Source organism: Pleurodeles waltl, chromosome 9 (assembly GCF_031143425.1).
Source record: "Pleurodeles waltl isolate 20211129_DDA chromosome 9, aPleWal1.hap1.20221129, whole genome shotgun sequence".
Lineage (NCBI taxonomy): Eukaryota > Metazoa > Chordata > Amphibia > Caudata > Salamandridae > Pleurodeles > Pleurodeles waltl.
In genome coordinates, this window is record NC_090448.1 from 110,326,647 (window position 1) to 110,344,456 (window position 17,810).

Sequence of the window (17,810 nt, forward strand, 5' to 3'; positions counted from 1 at the left end):
ACCATGCCCCCTCCAGAACCAGTGGAGAAAGGCATCCACTACCTCTGTCCTTAGCAGGATGAAGCACTCTGGGCACCATGCCCCCTCCAGAACCAGTGGAGACTGTCATCCACTACCTCTGTCCTTAGCAGGATGAAGCTCTCTGGGCACCATGCCCCCTCCAGAACCAGTGGAGACTGTCATCCACTTGAGAGACTGTGGCTTTGCACTCCCCAGGATGGCACAGTGGGCAACCCACCCACTGTATAGACGAGAGACTGTGGCTTTGCACTCCCCAGTATGGCACAGTGGGCAACCCACCCACTGTAGAGACTTGAGAGACAGTGGCTTTGCACTCCCCAGGATGGCACAGTGGGCAACCCACCCACTGTATAGACTTGAGAGACTGTGGCTTTGCACTCCCCAGGATGGAACAGTGGGCAACCCACCCACTGCAGAGACTTGAGAGACGGTGGCTTTGCACTCCCCAGGATGGAACAGTGGGCATGTGGCCCCCTCGTGGATTTGGCGTGGTGCACCCAACCGGCTGAGGTGCCCCCCCTTTCCCTCCCCCTGAGGTGCCTGTTTTCTTGCTCTCTGATGCCCCTGCAGTGTTCTCTCCGTCATGATCGGGGATCTTGTGTGGGCCTCGCCCATACCGTGTGGGCCCAGTGTTCCACAGACTTAATTGGAACACTACCTGGACTACTAAGCTTGGTGTATATTTTGTTTATGGTGTATATATATATATTTTTGCTTACCTGATTTTAATATATTACAATGGTTACACTCATTTCCTTTTGTCTTTGCATTCTTCCGGAGGGGTTGGGAGTGTAACTATAATGTACAAATTTGTATTAGTGTGTGTGTTGTAGTGGGTGAGGGTGGGGGTGGGGGTGTTGCGTGTGTGTGTTCCTGTTTTTCCCTCCCCTGTGTCATAGGTGCAGTACTCACCATTGTCTTCGCTGCGGGCGTTCGTGCTCCTGGTAGAGGAGCAAGAAGATGAGGGCTGGCAGGATGTGCAGCTCCGGTTCCATGGCGTGCGGATTCATCCTTGGGTATGTAGAGGTGAGAGTTTTCCCTTCGAAGTCCTGTTTCCACCTTGTTTTTGTCCACGGGGAATCCGCCCAGGAAAAGGTGGCGGATTGGTAGGTTGTGATACTGTGGGCGGTACATTGTCTTCCACCTGTCTGTTGGCGGTGACCACCAAGCTGTTTGTCTGTACTGCCGTGGCGGTCGGAGTGTTAAAGTGGCTGTCTTTGTTGGCGGTTTCCGCCACAATCGTAATTCAATTTTTTTTACCGCTTTAACACCGTCCGCAGGGTTATAATGACCACCATTGTGTTGATTCCTGTGAGGCCATGATATGTGACTCAGTATCTTGGTCAGATATCAGAAAATGTACAATGTATGCCTTTGTTTGTTTGATGCCATTTCTGTAGGATGGGCACATATGTCCAAAGGAGTGTTCTGTGGTACAGACACATGACACAGAACACCACCTCCTGATGTGGTATGGGTCTGCATTTGTTAGTCCACATATGGACAGGAAAGACACTTTCTGTACCCATCATACTAGTTCCTTCATTGTTACCTTCGTGTAATGTTTGAGTTTGTATCCTGGCAATTATCTGTAGGGACTGTATGCTGACAGTCATTCTCACAGAGTATGAATGTGTTGGTCCATTCATGCCTAAGGAGTTTATCCTTCAGAAGCTACATAGGTGTGATGTGTCTCATAGTGGCTCACATCTCATTCAGGTTGGTTGAGCACAACCTACATGATGTCAGTATGCTTGCTTAGTCATTGTCGGGCCTGAGCAGTGGGTCAGTCTGCAAATAGAGAAATGTATGTCTGAAGTCATGTCCCTGTACGTATTGGCTTGCATGTCTAACACTTGGGGATTATTGACAAATAGGAAAGTTCTAGCTTGATGTTACTGACAAGTATGTGACTCAACCATTTGCGATGAAACTTGTGATCATGATCTCTTTATTTGTCTTTTACATCCATGCAGGTCAACGCTCATCAAAAGAAGGGATTATGGAGAGCTATCACCACAAAGGTGCGGACCCTGGGGGTCCACGGCCTGCTGAGCACCCACTGCAGAAAAATGTGGGAGGACCTGAGACGCTGGGCCCGGAAGATCGCAGAGGTCCAGCTGAGAATGTCCTACCAGTGTGGGCTGGGTGCCCATCAGAGCATGATCCCCAATGGCCTGCATTCTGGCAGTGTCCTATCCAGAGCTTGATGGGCATTTGAGGGCAGCACAGCAGCCACCAGAGTGTGAATACAGGGCATAATCCTGCCAATCCCACTGCCAAGTGAATGAGTTAGGTTCTGACAGCTCCCCCTGAAAATTAGGAATAAGTTACGTGACACATTAGATAAGTGAATGTTTGTATAGACATGTGATGTGGTGCATACTGATGTGCCTTGCATTTTGGCCCAGGGACCTAGGACACAACTGTGTGGAATACGGAAAGACATATGGCTGGGTACATTGATCAATCATGTACTGTTTGTTATTGTAGTGTAGGTAATTTCTATACAACACACCACTACTCCTAAATGTTTCAGGCCAAAAGTAAGCAGGTGATAGATTACTGTCCTCTGCCATGGGTCTGGAAAAATATGTATATAGACATCTGCCACTCAGAAGCCACATGATGGGTGCTGCTGCATCAATGCAGTCTGTTTTGTGAAAATCTCCAACATACATGTGACAGGGCTTATATTGGTTTTTGGGTGCAGCTATAGGCCAATACTTTTCCTTGGTAAGTGGGGAATGTCTATTGAGTTATTTATGTTCCATCACTGTTTCCAACATCACTTGTGCCTACATGTCAGCATGTGTCTCTTTCTCTTTTTAAAAACATTGGTAAGCTGTTGTTTCATGCATGGTCTACCTATGTTGATGGGATGATGTGTGTATTCCCTCACATATATTATAATACATTTATAATGGTGATACATTTCATGTTGTGCCACAGACCGTAGTGTGTCACCATTGCTTATTAACTGACAAATACCCTCATCGGTCATATCATGTCATTTGGCATGTACAACAGCAGTAGCAATGAGGGACATGATAGTTAGGCCTAGAGTTCAGAGCAACAATGTGAATATCTATGCCCTTGAAGTGGGATCATGTGGAAAAGTGTACTGGGTAAGGTTTGAGCCCTGACTGCTGGCCAGCATCATGGAGTGACTTGTACTTATGTTGAAATCTCGTGTTTGGGTACAAGCTTTCCTCCACAGACAGATATCTGGGTTTGCATGACCTAAATGGGGACTTTGATGTAGTTTTCCATTGGGCAACATGTTGAGGTCCTTCTACAAGTACTTGCAAATCTCTGTGTCTCTCCAACATACAAAGGACTAATGGCTGGGTGCCAGACATTAGTGTTGATTACCCTGGAGCTTGCTGATTCATTGTGTTGTGTATTTTAGGGACATCGTTCCCTGACATATTGACATAATGTCTACAGTGTCCATTTCCATGCCATGTGTGGCCTAGTAAGCAACATTAATACTACATCCATGACTCTATTGTGACAAATGGCACTTGGTGAAGTGTGCATTGTTGATATGTTTCCAGTGTGACATGGGTATTTCCATGCCACCTTCTCCAGGCCATTGTAATTTTGCCATCAACATGGCATGATGTTATAGCATTGTTTCTTATTGTTCAGTCATCATGTATGTGACCAATAGATGTGTGCATGACCTTGTGTGGAATCTGTGGAAATGCATTTGGCTTTGGCCTATTATTGTATACCAAAAGGTGACTGAGGACTGCTCCATGAGGAATGGTTTGAGGGTGATGGTATCTCCTACTTGTTGAATAGGTATTGTGAGTGCACAACTTTAGCAATGCAATTGTAGTTGTCTGAGATCCAGATTTTACTGTGGGCAACAGTTGACAGTTCATATGGCATGCATGCCTATGGTTCATCCTCTTAGATGGATTTTGTTGTTGGGACCTACTTTACATCATGGTAACGCATGCTAATCAGAGCTGTTGTTTAACTGTGATCATGGACATCTGATGATCCTATTTCTATTGGTATTTGCAGCATCTGCATGGCAAGTGAAGGAGACAGGGAATAGCAGGGTAGGGAAGAATCTGTGCACTGGACCTCAGTCAAGACAACACCAACACAGAGGGACCCAGTGGCCTGGAGGATGAGGGGAGTGCCACAGGGGAGACTGGGACATACTCATCATCATCAGATTCTTCCTCCAGTACACACTCCCTAATGGTGGTAGACTCATTGGGGCATCCCCCTGTACCATATTTGTCCGCAACCCCCAGTTCTATGCCGCCCTCCCTGTTGCTCCTCACCCAGTTGGTCATGCCCACTCACCCAAGAGGGTAGGAATCTCCTTTGCCGCAGGCACCTCTGGCCCAGCCACTGTTACCTCTGCTGCCTTCAGTGAGGAGGCTATTGACCTCCTGAAAAGTATATCTCTGGGTCAGTCAGCCATTGTGAACTGGCAACTCAACTACAAAAGTCAAATGCATTCCTGGAAAGCATTCATGGTTCAATGGCTGGCCTACAGAGAACTTTTGAGGCTTTGGCCTCCTCAGTGATGGCAGCCAGCCACCCCTCCCCATCTATGTCTTCTCAATCTAAATCCCTCCTTCCCCTATCTACTCAAAGCAGACAGATCTGCACACATCCACATCAATAAACAAGAGTAACACAAACAAACACAAGTACCACAAAACACATTAGTATGGAAGCAAACAACATTCACACTTCCATAGACACCCCCACCACTCCCAGGATTATAAACACAATATCCAGCATACCTCCAGGAACCACAGCAACAGTCAGTGATGCACTCACCACACCCATCATGCCAACAGACACCACCCCAGCAGACCTCCAGACATCCACCACAAGCACCATACCTACAGACACCACAACTACAGACACATAGACATCCACTATATCCAGTCACCACCCTAACAGACACACACACATCCACCACTTCATTCCCAGCACCTCACCTCCCAGACCCCGAAGACACACAAACGCCCTCACTCACCCAACAGATACCACACAAAAACAAGCATACCTCCCATAAACTCCATCCATGACATCCACACTAACACAGCAGACAATTACTCCCTCAAGCTCCAAATCTCATCCCCCTTCTGATAACCGTCCCCGTGTCCATAGGGATGTTTTTATGTTGGACTGGACCTTTCCCATGTTCCCTCTGTCCCCCTGTCCAAAACCCAAGATGGCCCCACCTAGCTCCCAGCCCCTCCATTCTACCACCAAGGCCTCCCCTGCCACCACTGCAAGCACACATACTTCTCCCTCCCAAGAAGATGACCACCTCTCCCAAAGAGCAGACTAACCCTTCCAACCCAAGACCAAAGCGCCCCCTCCGACATCCACCTACCCAAGGATGATCCAGGAGGTGCCTGCCTGCCCACTTGATACCCTTTCCTGTAGAGGTTCCCTGGCACAACACTGTGGTACAGTGGACCCATATATTGACTGGTGTGAGAAAACAGGGCTGATTGCAGAGGCCCCATAACTTTTTGCCCCCATTTTCCACTTTTTGCTGGTGTTTTCCTGACTTTAAAGGTGCCCTGGGTACTGCTAACCAGTCCCAGGGCCTGTGCTCTGTGTAAAATGGATATGCAAATTAGGCTAATTATAAGTGGCTAAGTTAACCTACCTATAAGTCCCTAGTATATGGTAGGGCATGTAGGTTTAGGGACCACAGCATAGGTGGTGCACACCTAGGTGCATTGCTGAGGTGCCCAGTGTCATTTTAAAAGCAAGCCTGCCTTGCTGGCTGCTTTTAAATTAAAGTTACATGCAAATTCGACTTTGGAATTAAAGGTACTTCCAAAGTCTTAAACTACCTTATTTTTACATATAAGTCACCCCTAAGGTGTGCCCTATGTGCCCCTAGGGCTGGGTGCCATGTAACTATAAGCAGGGACTTTATAAAAATAGATTTATAAGCCCTGGTGAGGTAAAAACAGCCAAATTCGTTTTTCCCTCATTGAAGTAAATGGCCTTCCTAGGCTAGAATGGGCAGACTTTATTTTAAATTTTAAAGTCTCCTTAAATGTTGCATACCAAGAATTTGGTATCAAATTAATTGCTGTAATAAATCCTACAACTTCCAGTTGTTGGATTTAATATAACTAGTTCAGGTAAAAAGTTTAGACTTTACCTAAAAAGTTGCCAATTTCAGCTCTGCATTGTTTTTGCTGCTGTGCTCTGATTGGCCAGCCTGCAGCAGCTTCTGCCAGGCTGCCTTGATGAGGTGTGAAGTGGCCAGGCTTCACACAAAGGAATGTGCTTTGGGGAGAGAATCTCCCCTCAGCAGATGGTGAGGCAGGAAGGGGGAGGGCTGCCAAACTGGTCTTCAAAGGCAGCGAAGGACATTTGCAGCACCCAGCAACACCCCCACATCCTGCAACCCCAGACAGCTAGGTGCCCCCTTGATTAGATTAGGAGAGGGCAGGAGAGGGGTGTGTTTATGATTTGTAGCCACACCAGTGGGTGGGCTCAGCCAGATGTAACCTCCAAAAATCAGATTCATCCATGTTGGATTTTTAGAGACTGTTGCCTTCTGGGATGGATTTTTGCCACACTTCCCAGGAAGTGGTCATCACAGGGGGACGACCCTGTCCCTGATTGGAGAACCAGGGCCCCCCTGCTTTTCACCCAGGAGCAAGGATAAAACTGGCAGACCTGCACCCACACCTCAGATCCCCTCCAGAATTCAACAAGAAAGGAACTAAAGAAGAAGAAGGACTGCCCTGCTGGACCCCTGGCCTGCACCTGGACCCTGCACTCAGAAGGACTGCACCAGCTGCACACTTGGGCTTCACCACAAGAAGGACTTTGCCTGGCTTCAACTGGTTCAAGGAGGGACTCCCTGTTTGCTACAGGTGAAAAAGTGCTAAACCAGAGACCCCTGCACCAACTCCTGAAGAAAGCGACCAGCTGACCACTGTCCAGTGGCCAAAAAGGAGTTTGCGCCAGGTGAATTCTGGGAGTTGAAGTCCGCACCCCCCAAGGACCATCACAGAACTTCTGGACCCTTGGGGTGAGCTGTGGACCCCAAAAGAACCTTAAAAGAACATCTGGGTGAAGCCCCAGAAGTTTGGAGAAGATTTGAGAATTTTTGAAAAAAAGCTCCAGAGAGGGACCCACCCGCCGCGGAAATACTAGCCGGCTTGCCTCAACCGCGACCCGGCCTGACTTCGTGGTTCGTCCCGGTGAAGAAAAACTTCAAAATAAAGACTAAGTCAGAAGGTAAATTTTTAACCGAGGCCTCCCGCGACCTGTAGCCGAGCAGGGCTCCATCGCGGTCGGCCTGAAAGTTTGACTTTGCCCCGGTCAAGGTGCAACCAGATGACCCGATTGGCGCTTTTTGTTTCTAAGCGCTAGAAAAGTAATAATTCTTTAAAAATTCATATCTCCGGTTCCCCTGAACCGATTTTAATCGTTTTTGTGTCATTTTAAAGATAAAAATATAAACTATTTTTATAAATTGGTTTTGGATTTTTAAACTGTTTCCTGTGTTTTATTTAATTACTGTTTTGTGATATTTGAATGCTTTACACTTTGTCTCCTAAATTAAGCCTTGACGCTCGTTGCCAAGCTACCAAGGGTTGAGCTGGGATTAATTTACTGAGACCTAACTGTACCTATGTGGAGGTTGGTGGCTTGTTGCTAGGTGTAGGTACCTACCTGCCCTACCAATAACCCATTTTCCAACATAATTGGAAGCAGCGACGGGATCCTGTACTTGTGTTCAATATCACGTTACAGTTTTAGGTAAAACAAATTAAAAATCCTTTAAATTGTCCTAGTGCAAAAATTGTTTTTAATTTTTAATTTGGATTAATTTCAATTATTGAATTTTTGTAATTTTTCTAAATTCTTGTTTCCAATTTTTGCAAAAAGTTTTTGTTGACACAAAACTAGGGAACCATGGAGCTTGATCTGGCTAGCCAACCCACACTGACAGTAGTCCAGCTTAGGGGGTTGTGTATTGAAAGAGGGTTGCCTGCAACCACTGATCTCAGGAAGCAAATCCTGATCACATCCCTGACAGCATGGGCTGAGGCCCAAGAGGAAGAGTCAGAAGAAGCTCCAGAGGAGGGAGAAAGAAGAGAGGATGCAAGCTCTAACCACTCAGGGGAGGGAAGGCATCTGAGCCCAAGTGAGGATGAGGAAGAACGGTCCTCAGTAAATACAGTCACTAGGGGCAGATCCAAAGCTAGTGGTGGGAAGGGGGTCCTTTCAGGAGGAGAGAACCCATCCATCAGAGAAAGAGAGCTGGAGGCCCAGCTAGCATACACAGCTTTGGAAGCAGAGAAGCTGGCCCTAGAAAATAAAAAGTGGGCATACAAAGAGAAAAGAGATGGAAGCAGCGATAAAGAAGCTGAGGTGTCCATGGGTGGGGGAGTTTGCCCCAGATTACCCAAGGGGGTAGTTCCTGCTTATGTAGAGGGGGATGACATAGATAAGTGGCTGGGGGCCTTTGAGAGGGCACTCCAAATGAGAAGGGTTAGGCCTCAATACTGGGGTTCCCTTTTGTGGGAGTTGGTCCCCAACTCAGGGAGGGATAGGCTTCTGACCTTAAGGGGGGAGGAGGCAGATTCATACCCTAGTATGAAGAGGTGCTGAGCCAAGAAGTTTGGTCTGACCCCAGAGCAATATAGAATGAAGTTCAGGGACACCCAGAAGGTCAGTACCCATTCTTGGGTTGACTTTGTAGACACCTCACTAAAGGCACTAGAGGGCTGGATTATTGGCAACAAAGTAAATACTTATGAGGGTTTATACAATCTGATCATGAGAGAGCACATCTTGACCAATTGTATCCAAGAAAGGTTACGCCAGCATCTAGTGGACTCTAAGCAGACCAACCCTAGAGAGCTAGGGGAGGCAGCTGATGAGTGGTTGAGAACCAGGGTGGTTGTCAAGTCCCAGGGGGGAGACTCCAAGAAGGGGGGGACAGGTCCCCAAAAACCTAAGGAGGGAGGTGGTAAGCCCACCACAGAGACTCCCTCTGTACCCCAGAACCCTAAGAAGGAGGAGAGTAAATCCCACTCTGACCAGCAGAGACAGTTAGACCCAGGGTTAAAAAAGCTCTTGGACAATAGGGCTTGCTTTGACTGTCAGCAGACAGGTCACTTCAGAGGAGATGCAGCCTGTCCAAAGAAGGTGGTTAGCACTGGGCTGTCCAGTGTAGCCATAGAGGAGGATTCCTCAGATGATGAAGTCCTCCTAGCATTGAGCTGGGAGACAGGACCAGATGGTAAGCTGGTGATCCCTGAGGGTGGGAGTAGGCACTTCCACCACATTCAAGTGAATGGGATCTCTACCACTGGTCTGAGAGACACCTGTGCCAGTCACACTATAGTGAGTGACCGGTTAGTGACCCCAGACATGTATGTCCCAGGAAAGACAAAGAAAGTCAGGATAGCCACAGGGGAGGTCACCTCCAAACCTGTAGCCATAGTGCCCCTAGAGAGGGAGGGTATCCTTGACTGGATTAGGGTGGTAGTCAGTGCTGACCTTCCCCTAGATTGTATCCTGGGGAATGACCTCCCAGAGGTGAGTCTGGTCACAGATGGGGTGGTCACCCAGGGCGCCCCCCCAACCCAAAGTCCTGGGGAGTCAGTCCCTACAGTTAGGAGACAGGGGTCCCCAAGAAAAGGAAAGAAGAAAAGGAGGGGTAGTCCACTCTTAAAGAGAGTTCCAGGGAGCTAAGGGCCTTCTGCCCCAGTAAGGGGGGAGCCCAGAGTTGGCACTGGTGAGGCCTTACCTGACCCCAAGGAAGTCCTGAGTAGTCAGGCAGCTGTCCAGATGCAAGGTGTTGCCCCTGCACTGACAGAAGGGAGAGTGGAAGGAGGGTGTCTGCCACAGGAGGTGGTAGCCCCCCACTCTAGACAGCAAGAGGGGCGCCAGGACCCCAAAGTTGCCCCTAAAGCAGCTCAGCCACCTGTCAATGGAGAGCTTAGGGTGTGGTTCTGGGTACTGACAGCTGTCAGTAGCCTCTGCTGGGTGCTAGCCTTCCTGGCAGCAATGTACTTGGCCTGGGAGGCAGACCCCAGGGCCAATAGCAAAGTAGGCCCCCTGACCCTATTGGTCATGGTGGGGTTGCTCAAGTGTTGGGTGACCTCTTTGGGTAAGCTAGGTGTTGCCCTAGCAAAGTTTGGAGTAGGGGAGGTGGGCACCTCACTACCCAAGTTGGCAGAGAGAAAGGAGGAAGACCCCCCTAGAGGAAAGTTTCAGTTTGTGTTGGGTCCTTTTACTGTTGGGATGGCTTCACTACCCATAGGGAGTGACCCTGACAGGAGGATATAAGGCAGAGTAGGCCCTGCAAAGGGACAGCCAGTTTTCGTCACTGTCTTCCTCGCCTAACAAGCCAGGAAGACTCTCCCAGGGTTGGGCTGAGTCTCCTGGGCGTGTGGGCTGGGGGGGGGTTGTGTGAGAAAACAGGGCTGATTGCAGAGGCCCCATAACTTTTTTGTCCCCATTTTCCACTTTTTGCTGGTGTTTTCCTGACTTTAAAGGTGCCCTGGGTACTGCTAACCAGTCCCAGGGCCTGTGCTCTGTGTAAAATGGATATGCAAATTAGGCTAATTATAAGTGGCTAAGTTAACCTACCTATAAGTCCCTAGTATATGGTAGGGCATGTAGGTTTAGGGACCACAGCATAGGTGGTGCACACCTAGGTGCATTGCTGAGGTGCCCAGTGTCATTTTAAAAGCAAGCCTGCCTTGCTGGCTGCTTTTAAATTAAAGTTATATGCAAATTCGACTTTAGAATTAAAGGTACTTCCAAAGTCTTAAACTACCTTATTTTTACATATAAGTCACCCCTAAGGTGTGCCCTATGTGCCCCTAGGGCTGGGTGCCATGCAACTATAAGCAGGGACTTTATAAAAATAGATTTATAAGCCCTGGTGAGGTAAAAACAGCCAAATTCGTTTTTCCCTCATTGAAGTAAATGGCCTTCCTAGGCTAGAATGGGCAGACTTTATTTTAAATTTTAAAGTCTCCTTAAATGTTGCATACCAAGAATTTGGTATCAAATTAATTGTTGTAATAAATCCTACAACTTCCAGTTGTTGGATTTAATATAACTAGTTCAGGTAAAAAGTTTAGACTTTACCTAAAAAGTTGCCAATTTCAGCTCTGCATTGTTTTTGCTGCTGTGCTCTGATTGGCCAGCCTGCAGCAGCTTCTGCCAGGCTGCCTTGATGAGGTGTGAAGTGGCCAGGCTTCACACAAAGGAATGTGCTTGGGGGAGAGAATCTCCCCTCAGCAGATGGTGAGGCAGGAAGGGGGAGGGCTGCCAAACTGGTCTTCAAAGGCAGAGAAGGACATTTGCAGCACCCAGCAACACCCCCACATCCTGCAACCCCAGACAGCTAGGTGCCCCCTTGATTAGATTAGGAGAGGGCAGGAGAGGGGTGTGTTTATGATTTTTAGCCACACCAGTGGGTGGGCTCAGCCAGATGTAACCTCCAAAAATCAGATTCATCCATGTTGGATTTTTAGAGACTGTTGCCTTCTGGGATGGATTTTTGCCACACTTCCCAGGAAGTGGTCATCACAGGGGGACGACCCTGTCCCTGATTGGAGAACCAGGGCCCCCCTGCTTTTCACCCAGGAGCAAGGATAAAACTGGCAGACCTGCACCCACACCTCAGATCCCCTCCAGAATTCAACAAGAAAGGAACTAAAGAAGAAGAAGGACTGCCCTGCTGGACCCCTGGCCTGCACCTGGACCCTGCACTCAGAAGGACTGCACCAGCTGCACACTTGGGCTTCACCACAAGAAGGACTTTGCCTGGCTTCAACTGGTTCAAGGAGGGACTCCCTGTTTGCTACAGGTGAAAAATTGCTAAACCAGAGACCCCTGCACCAACTCCTGAAGAAAGCGACCAGCTGACCACTGTCCAGTGGCCAAAAAGGAGTTTGCGCCAGGTGAATTCTGGGAGTTGAAGTCTGCACCCCCCAAGGACCATCACAGAACTTCTGGACCCTTGGGGTGAGCTGTGGACCCCAAAAGAACCTTAAAAGAACATCTGGGTGAAGCCCCAGAAGTTTGGAGAAGATTTGAGAATTTTTGAAAAAAAGCTCCAGAGAGGGACTGACCCGCCTCGGAAATTCTAGCCGGCTTGCCTCAACCGCGACCCGGCCTGACTTCGTGGTTCGTCCCGGTGAAGAAAAACTTCAAAATAAAGACTAAGTCAGAAGGTAACTTTTTAACCGAGGCCTCCCGCGACCTGTAGCCGAGCAGGGCTCCATCGCGGTCGGCCTGAAAGTTTGACTTTGCCCCGGTCAAGGTGCAACCAGATGACCCGATTGGCGCTTTTTGTTTCTAAGCGCTAGAAAAGTAATAATTCTTTAAAAATTCATATCTCCGGTTCCCCTGAACCGATTTTAATCGTTTTTGTGTCATTTTATAGATAAAAATATAAACTATTTTTATAAATTGGTTTTGGATATTTAAACTGTTTCCTGTGTTTTATTTAATTACTGTTTTGTGATATTTGAATGCTTTACACTTTGTCTCCTAAGTTAAGCCTTGACGCTCGTTGCCAAGCTACCAAGGGTTGAGCTGGGATTAATTTACTGAGACCTAACTGTACCTATGTGGAGGTTAGTGGCTTGTTGCTAGGTGTAGGTACCTACCTGCCCTACCAATAACCCATTTTCCAACAACTGGCCAATGGCCTTTAACTAATTGAATATGTTTTTGAAATAAACCCAAGTTCTTGTTTTGTTGGGTACACATTTTCACAGGAATTTATTTTCTGCCTTTATGTTGTTCCTGAGTGACTTGTGATGTCTGCCTACAGTTCTGTGTGTTTCAGCCTGCTTGCTGATCCATTTGCTGTTGTTTGCTGTGTCTGACTTTGTAGTCAGTGCTGGTGTCACCTAAGACAAGGGTATATGTTGAGTGTGTGGATTTGTGCGAGTGGTATCATGACATTCTGTACTGTTTGATAAGTACTTCACCTTGTGTTGTCCAACGTGAGCATGTATGGTGTTAGACCTGTCCCACTGGTACGGATTATGTATTCATCTGATGTGTGTCAGCTTGTTTTGTTTGTGCAGACATGGAGTGTGTTCCGTTGTGCTACCTCTGTTTGCATTTGATAGTGCATGTGTACATTTAGCTGTGTCTACCTTGCAGCTAGTTCCTGTACAGGCATGTCCTATGCAGTTGAAGTTGTATATGCTTTGTTGACTTGCACGTCCACATTGTGTAGATAGGCATGCCATTTGGGTCTAATATTGTTTGTTCCTAAGACACATGTAGGGCCATTTCCTGTGTAAATGTTGTTTAAGGGGCATGTGCAAACTGATATGTGTCCCAGTGAAGCCTCCTTCTCTGAGTGCTCCTAATGCCCCCATCCCTACTGTGTAGGTATTCTTAGCATAGTGATCTTTGCATATTTGTCTCTCTTTCTATTGTACATGCCATTGTCCTTCCATTGTGCTGTAATGTGGGTGATATGTGTGTCCATTGCTGGGCTGTTTCACGGGAGTGGTGTTTTTGTTCTATGACACATCCATGTATATGCGTGTGGTACATGATGACCGTCCATGGTCTGCGAGGAATTTTAATGTGTGTGAGTTGTATTTGTATATATGATGTTGATGTGTTATTCGTGTTGTGTGAAACAATGTTGTGTAGCCTTCAGTGTCCCACTGCCTGAGATGAGAAGATGTGTGTTTTTGTGTAGTATTGCAGTGCAGTGAGAGTAACTTGCCCAGTATTATGAATGTGAATGTGTCCATGTTTATGTATGAAGCCAAATGTGTATTCAGTGACACGTGTACTTGGTGCCCGTACCGTGACCCCCATATCATTTGGCCGATGGCATAACGATCTGTTGTTGAGCGTAATGACACAGGGGTGTGTGTGTACTTACAGTCAGTTGTGTCTGGCAGTACCGGATGTGTAAGGTTGCCTGCTTGTGAGTGTTTCCCTTTATAGTCCCCCTTTCCGCCTGCTGAGATGTGGTGGTTGGACTGCCATGGTCACATTGGCGGTGTGTAACCTCATAATATACCCAGCGGAAACACAGACTCCGCTCCCCTGTTTGTGCAGCCTTGTGACTGTGACAGTCTGTGCTGCCTGAAGGTGCCCGCGGGACGACAGCAGTCTTTGCTATATAGTCCCGCAGGACTTGTAATCTAGCGGTCCGACCGCCAACCATATGGTGGTAAGACTGCAGCCGCAATCGATGGATTGCCAAACTCATAATGAAGCACATACTGTATTTGTTAATAATTGCCCCATCATGTCCTTACCAACTCCTGCTTTGTGAGTTTGTTAGTGAAAAAAGAAGAGGTTTGCTCAGCAGATGCATCAAGCATGGTACAAACTCAGCAGAGCTTTAGTGCCTTTATTGAAGCCACCGAGATAGCAATTCCACTGAAGGCATAGAGAGCCCAACCTGCCTGACAGCGATCTCAAAGTATGATGGGAAGCCTTCTACCAGGGGAGTGAAGGCCATAGCCTCTGCAGAATTCACAAGCCCTTAAGGTTCTTGAGAGTGAAGAGAGCACCTTTGGCATATTTCACATTTCTTAACCATTTCTTAACTGTGACTTTGAAGACAATGTAAATTTGAAAAACTTTTCATAGACATATACAGTTGAATAAACAGTATTTATCTTCATTACTTATCTGCTGGATATCAACCTGTATTTTTATTGTAGCCATTGCCATGCTACCTCCTTTATGAAATACAGACTGATATTTGGTGAGAAACATTTAAGGTTCGGTAGGTGTGCAGCACCAACCTTAACTTGTTCACAGATGCTTCCCAGTAGGTAGACCTTACCACCGTAGCCAACAAAATGATGGGGCCCATTACACCCCTTGGATCAGACTTCTGTCCCCAACCCAAGGAAAACTCTGCCCATAAGGACAGCAACCAATAGAGGCCACTCACAGCTGTCAGTGTCCCTGTCAGGAAATGGAAACTGGTAGGGTGCCTTGGGCAGCTGTCTCACTAAGCTCTCTGACACTGTGGAGCTCCCACCAGTGGATGGTCTCTTGGTACAGACCAGGTCCCCCTGCCTATGCCCCATCTGGGTGTAATCCAAGCACTAGTGTTAGAAATGGAGCACCCAGGGTCTCCGCCCATTAAACCTTCCCTCCTATTCCTATAATCAACATGAAAAAAACCTTTACCTCAGACTACACTGGGACCTGTCTTGAACACAGTGCACCTCCCCCCAGTCTGTTGAGGGGAACCTGAACCACCCACCTTAGGATAGCTCCCCAATGTCTTCCCTGACACTCTGTCACTAGCCCAGAGTTCTGCCTCCTTTTCAAGCTCCTTGGGGGTCAGTAATCTTGCAGTAAATCAAGTGTTAATGAAGCTCTGAAAGGCTGTGACTGAACATGTGCTGTCTGGTGATCATTTTTTACAGCCCCTCATAGGTGTTTTCCTCACTACTCTTCACCCAGCCTTACGCAATTAACACAAAAAATCCACCCAAGGGTGGTGAGATGGTTTCTGAATGCTTCTTAACCTCAACCTGTATTCTTCTGTGGTGAATCCATATTTCTTGACAATGTTCCCCTTCATGTGGTGATAGCTCGTCCTGTCCTGCTTCTTTAGGAAAAGGAGGGCATCCCTCCCCTCCCTAGGTGTATGCCTCCACAGGCCAGCTTCCCAATACTCCTCAAAGATCCTGTACATATCTAACACTACTTTGTATGAATCAAAACCACCTGTCTATGTCATCCCTCATCTCAAATCAGGCACCAAGTTCATGGGTTTGTGCATCCTTCCTACAACACTGGACACTCTCTTTTCACTGCCAGCATTCCTGCTGGACTCTGACAGCTGTTTTACCTTCAAGTATAGCTCCTTCAGACTCAGGTGATGAGCCAACCACATTTTTCTCTCCTCCATCTCAAGTTTGGCCATCTGCAGCTTAACCTCTCTATCAAGGTTCCTGTCAGTCGGCCCCTCTGCAGACAGACCTTCCCTGCCTACCAGACATGTGACCTACATGTATTAAAAGGAAAGAAGGATGGGCTGGTCAAATTGTGTATTTTGCCAGGTGGAAATGGCTGTTTAATACTGCACACACAGGCTGCAATAGTAGTCCTGAAACATGTTTAAAGTGCTACTTAAGAGGATGTACAATCAATGCTGCTGGACACTAGTAGCACTTAATTTACAGGCCCAGGGACATTGATTACCACCCTCCTATAGACTTCCGAGTAAATAAAATATGCCCTTTGAGTATGCACAAATCTAACATGTTTTCTGGAAAGAGCACTTTAGCACTGGTTAGCAGTGGTATCATGCACAGAGTCCTAAAGCCAACCAAAACAAATTCAGCAAACAAAATAGGAGGAGGAAGGTAAAAATGTTTTGGATAACCCTCCAGAGAAGGCCAGCTTCAACAAAATAAAAAACAAGATCCACAAAAAACACCAGTCAAGGGGTTGAAATATTTACCTACTCACATGTCCCACCCACCAAACTTCACTCGCCATGTTTAGAGGTGGGCCAAGCATTAGGTTGACATCAGTTTGAGTCTCAGATGGGTCTACCAGCAGAAAGCTTTGATCAACAACCATTAATCAGAAGGTCAACAGTAATTGTACGTCAGAATGTCTTAAATATTTAAGTTTGACGTTCTGGTGGATGTTTTCCTGTTTCTGCACCACAAGGGAGAGTGTGGTGGTCATGAAGACGAATCAAAAAATGACAACTGAAGCTCTGGAAAAATATCCCTGCATATCAGGGAGTTTTTATTTTGTCAATCATGTCAAAATCAACCTCCTGCTTGTTAATTTGTTATTGCAAAACAAAACTCTTTCTTCAGCAGATGCATCAAGCATGGTGCAACTCAGCAAGGCTTTAGTGCCTTTAGTGACAACAAGGTAGCAATTCCACTGAAAGCACAGAGACCTCAACCTCCCTGACAGGGATCTCAAAGTATAATGGAAAGCCTTCCACCATGGGTGTGAAGGCCACAGCCTCTGCTGATCAGGCAAGCCCCTAATGGTTTTTAGAGTGAAGAAAGCCCCTTTGGCATCATTTTCAGTGTCCTCTATATGAACATACATGAAGAAATACCTCCCAACACATACTCAAATGCATTTAACTGCCCCATCATGTCCATAGCAACCTCCTGCTTTGTGAGTTTGCTATTGAAAAAAAGAAAAGGTTTGCTCAGCAGATTCATCAAGCATGGTACAAACTCAGCAGAGCTTTAGCGCCTTCATTGAAGCCACCAAGATATCAATTTCATTGAAGGCACAGAGATCCCAACTTGCCTGACAGTGATCTCAAAGTATGATAGGAAGCCTTCTGCCATGGGAGTGAAGGCCATAGCCTCTGCTGACTTTGCAAGCCCTTATGGTTTTTAAGAGTGAAGAGAGCCCCTTTGGCATATTTTGCATTTCTGAACCATTTCTGAACTGTTTCTTTGAAGAGAATGTGGATTTAAAGAACTTTTAATAGGCATATACCATTGAAGAGACAGTAGTTACCTTCATTAGCTATCTGATGGATATCAACCTGGATTTTTATTGTAGCTGTTGCCATGCTACCTCCTTTAAGAAATACAGAAAGACAGTTGGTAAGAAACCTTTAGGTTTCATTATTTTAAGTAAATGGTACAGCAAATATTTTTTCTAATGTTTTCTGTAGTAAAGGTACATTGCTAAATTTTCTATAGTTGGTCAGCGAATTGAAGTCTGGGAATACACATTCATCCAAGAATGTGTTAATGATAGTGCACCAGATATCTAGATGGTATGGAATTAGCTTT